Genomic DNA, 6,651 nt, shown 5'->3' on the forward strand with positions numbered 1-6,651 from the left:
TCGGAGCCTGGAGCCTGCTTCAGAATCTGTGTCTCCCTCTCTGCCCCTTCCCCACTCACGTTCTGTCCTTCTGTGTCTCTGTCTCAAAAATAAATATTTAAAAAAAAATAAAAAAGATGGACTGAGGATTCAATTCAAGTTGCTGCATTACATCTTTCCAAATTAACTGTTAGCACTGTATGTAAAACCCAAACCCTAATGGAAATAATTTAAGGAAGCCATGAAGAAAAGATGTCAGAATTAAAATGCACTGATGTATATAAAATGACCATAGTAAGTATCACCTCACTAAATTTCATAATTCACGAAAGGAAAAATATTCCTTTGTTTAGTGCAAATAAGTAGTTCATTTATTTATTGGTTGTTTTGTTTTTGTTCAAACTGTATCCAGTTTTTTTTTTAATTTTTTAAATTTATTTTTTGAGAGTGAGAGACAGAGTGTGAGTGGGGGAGGGCCAGAGAGAGAGGGAGACACAGAATCCGAAGCAGGCTCCAGGCTCCGAGCTGTCAGCACAGAGCCCGATGCACAGCGCGAACCCACGAACTGTGAGATCATGACCTGAGCCGAAGTCTGACGTTTAGCCCATGAACCACCCAGGCGCCCCTGTATCCAGCTTTATTATGCAGATAGTTTTCATAAACAAGCATAGTATTTCAGGCAGGACATGGGCGGGCAGTCGTTAACAGTATACAACAATTTTTAAACTTCCTTCTTCAATGGACTACCAAAATCAAGGCCAATGAAGTCTTCATTTGATGCTCTCAACAGGGAAAGTTTAGAGTGAGGGTCGACGCTTGACATTTAGCATCTTGTTATTAAAAGTTATTAAACTTTACACAAGCCAACCCTTTCGGGAAATGAAGTGAAAATGGCAGAATTATGCACCTGAAGATCCACAAGCTACAAAAGGAATTCTTTTGAGAGATGTCATCTCAATGGCAACACTGTAAAGTCCAGAGCACCCGCCACACTGAGAACCATTTCTTAGGGTCAAGTTCCAACAGGGATGTGGGTTTAAGGGAGTCAAGTCTATGTGGAAAGCACAGGGAGAAGAGGACATAAAGAATGAATTTTAGCTTTCCCACACCACAAGGCATTTGTGCCAAGGTGACTAATGTGTGTTTATGTCAAGGAATCCCTCCTCCTGGGAACCAAGAGGAAGTTTCTCAAACCTAGAAGGGAATGGTGTTTTGCCCCATTGTATCAATCTTGCTTTGGAGATATTCTGTTAGCGACATATGCCCTTTCCCTCAAAACAACAATAAAGTGTTCTGTGTGCTAACAACATAGCTTAAAAAAAAGTAAATCAAAAGTATGTATTTTTATAAAAGTTGATCAAAAATAGTATTTCAAACAGTGCAGTCACCAGGAGTACACAGTTATCCAAAATGCCCACATTTCACTTGGCATCCCCAGCACCTTCAGCTTTCTGTGCCCTGTCTGTTTGGGCAACTCCATATTCTGCAGGGTTATTCCCATCCTTGCCACAATCAGCTGTCCCCTTTTCCCCTTTGGGTACCAGGTCTCCCTTCTTTGCAGGGGCCTTCTTAGGTCTGGGCTCTGGCTTTCCAGGAGGTTTAGCAGATAGCCTTGCAGACCTCTGTGATCATCCTTCACCTTGGCTTTATCTCCTTCAGAATCCCCTGCTGCCTTTCTCTTGGGCATCATGGCCGGCGGGAGGGCGGGGTAGGCACTGGATGCAGGGGGCAACAGCACATAGGCTTTGGCCAGTCCCAGGGGGTGTTCTCACTTCCTCTTCCAGCTCATTTATTTTTAAAAAATTTTTTTAACGTTTATTTATTTTTGAGACAGAGAGAGACAGAGCATGAACGGGGGTGGGGCAGAGAGAGAGGGAGACACAGAATCAGAAGCAGGCTCCAGGCTCTGAGCCATCAGCCCAGAGCCAGATGCGGGGCTCAAACCCACAGACCGTGAGATCGTGACCTGAGCTGAAGTCAGACGCTTAACCAGCTCATTTACTTTTTAAAGGAGTTGCGAGAAAAAAAATCAGGTGGAAGATTTCTTTCTTCCACCTTATTTTAACAGATGCTGCCCAGGAAAATAAACAAAGAAGAGAAAAGCTTCTCTGGCTTCCACTGCTGCCTCTGAGGACCACCCCCCAGGGGTCCCTTCTCATGTTCCATATCAAAGCCCTTTTGGAAAATTAGAGTAGATACTGAATTGAATAGTACACTGAAACACAGATTTAAGATGTCCCAAATAAAAACAACTTGTTTATATCATATAGAGAATGTGTTTTACATACTTTTAGACTTTAGGGAAAATAACTAGCTTTCAGAAGACGTGTTTGTTCACACATAACACATTTATCAGCTAGTGTTAAATTGAATATAATTCCGCAAAACCAAAATTAATTCTTGCACTACACAGACAACTCCTGCTAAAGTTATACCCGTATATATGTACAGAATAGGAAGATGATTCATTAGGACTGTCCAATGAATGCAGATTTTGTAAGTTTGTGTTTTATATACTTCATCATGAATAAGTTCACACATTAAAAGCAAATGACTTAGCACCATGGAAAGGATGGCAGTTTGAGTTTCTCAAATGCATGTATGAATTATCTCAGGGGTTCAAAGACATGTGGTGGGGGGAGAGAGAGAGAAATTCAGGACATTCATATTGTGCATCTTTCTGGAGCACCAGCCTTTCCGAGAAGTGGGGTAAATTAGCAAGAATACTTTCTCCTGCAGGAATCTGAAAGCCTGAACTCATTCTTAGGAACATTTCATCACCTCACAAGGCAGCAGGTCCCCAAGGCAGGTGGCTCCAAGCTTGTTTAACCCAGAGACTCGATGATACCATGTCAGATCCCTCCGTTCTGTATAATTTTCCTTGGTCATTTTCCCAGTAGGGGCTTTCTCCTCTGGCTGGCTCTCCAGGACTTAGGAAATAACTACCACAGCCCCAGATATCAGATCCAGAGACAAAACAATGCCAAGAAAAGAAGAGTAAGGCACCATCTATCTTTTAAGAACAAGAAAATGCTTTTCAGTACCACCCCTCCAAGTAACATGGGCACTCCCAACTATAGGGTGGGCAGTCACGATGGGATTCCCATGTTCCACGTTGATGAATCAGTGCCAACCCTCATGCTGAAGACAGAATTACCTTTCCTGTGTATATGGAAAGATACTACAGGGAAGAAGGAAGAGGAAATGGACATTGAGTGAGTAACCTACTGTCCCTCAAATGTGTGTGTGTGTGTGTGTGTGTGTGTGTGTGTGTGTGTGTGTGTGGATATGTTAGGAAGAAAATTTCAAAATTTGCATACATTTTAAGAACAAACAGAAGGCTTAAAAGAACATTTGTGCATACTTATGCATGATGGGCTTGCTCTGAGTCAGGAGACACTTGATGAGTTCTCTACTGTTAGGGATAAATCACTAGAAAAGAGAGTAAAGAAGCCCCATCTTGTACATTTGAGACTGGTCCCCTTATAGTCTGCTCTTGACACTGCGAAAAGAGACACACATTTAACCACAAATTACAAACAAAGAATTGCAACTACATGTCTCTCTCGGTCCATTTGGGCTGCTGGGATAAAATCTCACAGTCTTGGTGACTTTATTAACAATGGAAATTTATTAGTTTCTCATGGTTCTGGAGTCTGGGAAGTCTAGGACCATAGTGTTCCCAGAGTCAGGGTCTGGTGAGAGTTTTCTGGCTCATAAATGGTACCTTCTCACCGTATCCTCACATGGTAGAAGGGGGCTCTCTGGGGTGTCTTTCCGAAGGGCACTAATCAGGAGGGCTCCACCTTTAATGACATGGTCCTCTTCTAAAACCACTCACCCCTAACACCATCACATAAGGCATTAGGATTTCAACATATGGCTTTGGGGGCACACATAGCATAACTATCAGTCCACAGTCCTGTCCTACTCCTAAATCTCTCTCACTCACCTGTCATAACAGTCCCTGAAATACATTAGGGGACAAGGTTTCTATTTCCCAAATCCAATTTACTTTCCCTGACTCCAAACCAACCCACTCAGCCAAGTTTCCTATGCTGTAGCCATACTCACTTTTTTTTTTCTTCAATAGATAGACCATGCTCTTTTGTGCCTCTCTGCTTTTCCACACTGACCCTTACCCCCTCGGAAGGGCACACAATTTATTCTCTACCTGGAAAGCACTTGTCCATTTTCTTCAAAATGGTGGCATGTGTTTTGCTGCTGTCCGGCATCCACATTATCCCAAAGCACTGACCCCCATGAAAGAATTGTCCCCTCCCTCCATCTGGTCCTGTTGGAAACACAGAGTAAGGCCTGTCCCAGATGTGGAAGCCAAGAGGGCCAGGCCTCCTCTGAGTCCCGGCACAGCAGAACAGGGCACACAACAGACCTGGTTTCTGGATACTTAGGATCTTCAGGGGAAATGCAAAGTGGAAACAGTCAAGGGTCATTTTTCAGCAGAACTTTACCACCAGCTGCACTCATGGGAACTCTCCAGGCAGGTGCTTCAGGCTGCAAGATGCTACATGCACTTGTCTCCAGAAAACACTCTTGGTGTCTGCCCTTTGCCCCAGTTCTGGTTCAGGCTTGCTTCTGTTTCTTGCACCAAGAACCCTGACCACAAAGAAATGCTAGGTCCACTCTTCCCTCTCCTCTAAAGCCTCCACCAAGAGCATTAGTCACTTCTTTTTCACTATTCCTTAATGTATTATATGTATTCCACTCATAACATTATCCCTTCAATTTTAGGAAAATGTGAGATGCTTGAAGAATGAAACTATATATTACTAATAAGCCTACGAAGAGACTTACATGGTGGAAAAAGCACAGCCTCCAGGATCAGAAAAATTGGATTCACTGACTGGCTCTCTCCTCTTCTGGTAGCATAATCTTGTATGAATTGACCTCTCTGGTACTCAGTATTCAAATCTTAAAATGGAATAATAATGGAAGTCTTGCTTTATAAAGATTAAATTACACGACATGTATGCAATGTGTGGGAGTCAGAAAGTGTTTCTGGAATGATTGCATATAAAAATATGGTCAGATATTGAAGAGGAAACCCGCCAGTGTTTTGGGTCTAAGCACAAACACTCATATTATCAATATGTACCAGCTGGTATACGTATGGCTTTTCAGTCTGCAAAGCGTTTTTCACTTACATGGTTTCAACTCATGCCAAAGCATGCAAGATGTCCGTTTTACAAATGAGGAAATGAGGTTTAGAGAAGTTAAATGTCTCAGCCAAAGCACAAGTGTTCCAATTAAAAAAAAAATAATTGAGAATCGAACTTTCTGTTGCGTTGTCCAGCTATTAAAATTTCTGCAACAGCAAGTTTTTTTTTCTCAAACTAGAATATGAAGTCTTTGAAAGTAGAGGTCATTTATGTTTGTATGTCGCCAACAGATAGAAAATGCTCAATAGTATTCAGTAAGTGAGTGAATAAAATGACATTTTAACAAGGGAATGAAGTAAGATTTCAATATGGTGACTAAAGGCCTGAGCTCCAGAACCAGGACAGGTGGGTTCCTGTCCCAACTTCATCTCCTACTACCCATACAACCTTGGCCAAATCACCCAGCCTAATTTGTACTTTGTTTTGTCCTTGGGACAGTGGAAATAGTAACCACACAGATTTTGGAAGAGGAATAAGAATTCATGGCTAAATACCATTGGCACTTAGAACGGAGTCTGGGATGGAAAAGACGCTCAGTAGAAGAGGGCTATCACTCTACTCCTGATGTTCTTATCATCGTCATCATGACCGGGTGATATACTGTCTTAGTCAGCTTGGACCACCATAACGCAATACCATTAACTGGGTAACAAACAACAGAAATGGATTTCTCCCAGTCTAGCACCTGCAAGTCTGAGATCCAGGCTCCAGCATTACCAGATACTGGTAAGGGCCCTCTTTTCGGGCTTGCACATGGCAGCCTTCTTGCTGTGTCCTCACACAGCAGAAAGAGGGGGAGAGAGAGAGTGTGTGAGAGCATAAGCTCTCTGATGTCTCTTTTTATAAGGGTACTAATTCCTTCATGGAACTGCACTCTCATGACCTCATCTAAACCTAACCACATCCCAAAGGCCCCATCTCCAAACACCATCCTATTGGGAGTTAGGACTTCAACATAGAAATTTTGAGAGACCCAAACATTCAACCTGTAACACGTAGCAGTAGGCATCCAGAAAAAAAGCAAAGGCTCCAAGTCTAGCCAGCCAGGAGCGACCTAGCAAATAGGTCAGGAGGAGAAGAGGTTAATCCTGGGGAATGCCCCCAAGAGCCAGGAAAGGTATATGGTAGATGCAGTATATTCAAACAACCAGTCTGGAGCCTATAAGGCCACATTATTAACAAAGGCATCTCAAGCTCAAGAAGCCAGAAAATGCCATCTGCACTACTCTTTAATGAGCACCTTTATACATATCCTGTTAGATGTACCACTTAGTACATACGATCACCAGGACTCCCAGGGCACAGGACATTCAGGGACCCACCAAGGAAGCAGGGATTGTGTCATAATCTCTTTGGTTGATTTATCAGCTTTCTTCTCTGACCCCAGAGACAATCGTACAACCTTCAAGAACACGGAAGCCATTTGGCAAGAGAACAGGTTTGCTCTCCGCCAATTTCTTCACTACAAATAAAGCTAACGTCCATGCTCCAT

The 6,651-nt window shown here is 42.7% G+C and overlaps 1 pseudogene; it reads right to left on the bottom strand.

The window, feature by feature from the left end:
* Window positions 1–1,400: 1,400 nt before the first annotated feature.
* LOC123582585 lies at window positions 1,401–1,666 on the bottom strand (annotated as a pseudogene).
* Window positions 1,667–6,651: the final 4,985 nt, after the last annotated feature.

Source organism: Leopardus geoffroyi, chromosome B1, assembly GCF_018350155.1.
Source record: "Leopardus geoffroyi isolate Oge1 chromosome B1, O.geoffroyi_Oge1_pat1.0, whole genome shotgun sequence".
In the NCBI taxonomy this organism is placed as follows: Eukaryota; Metazoa; Chordata; class Mammalia; order Carnivora; family Felidae; genus Leopardus; species Leopardus geoffroyi.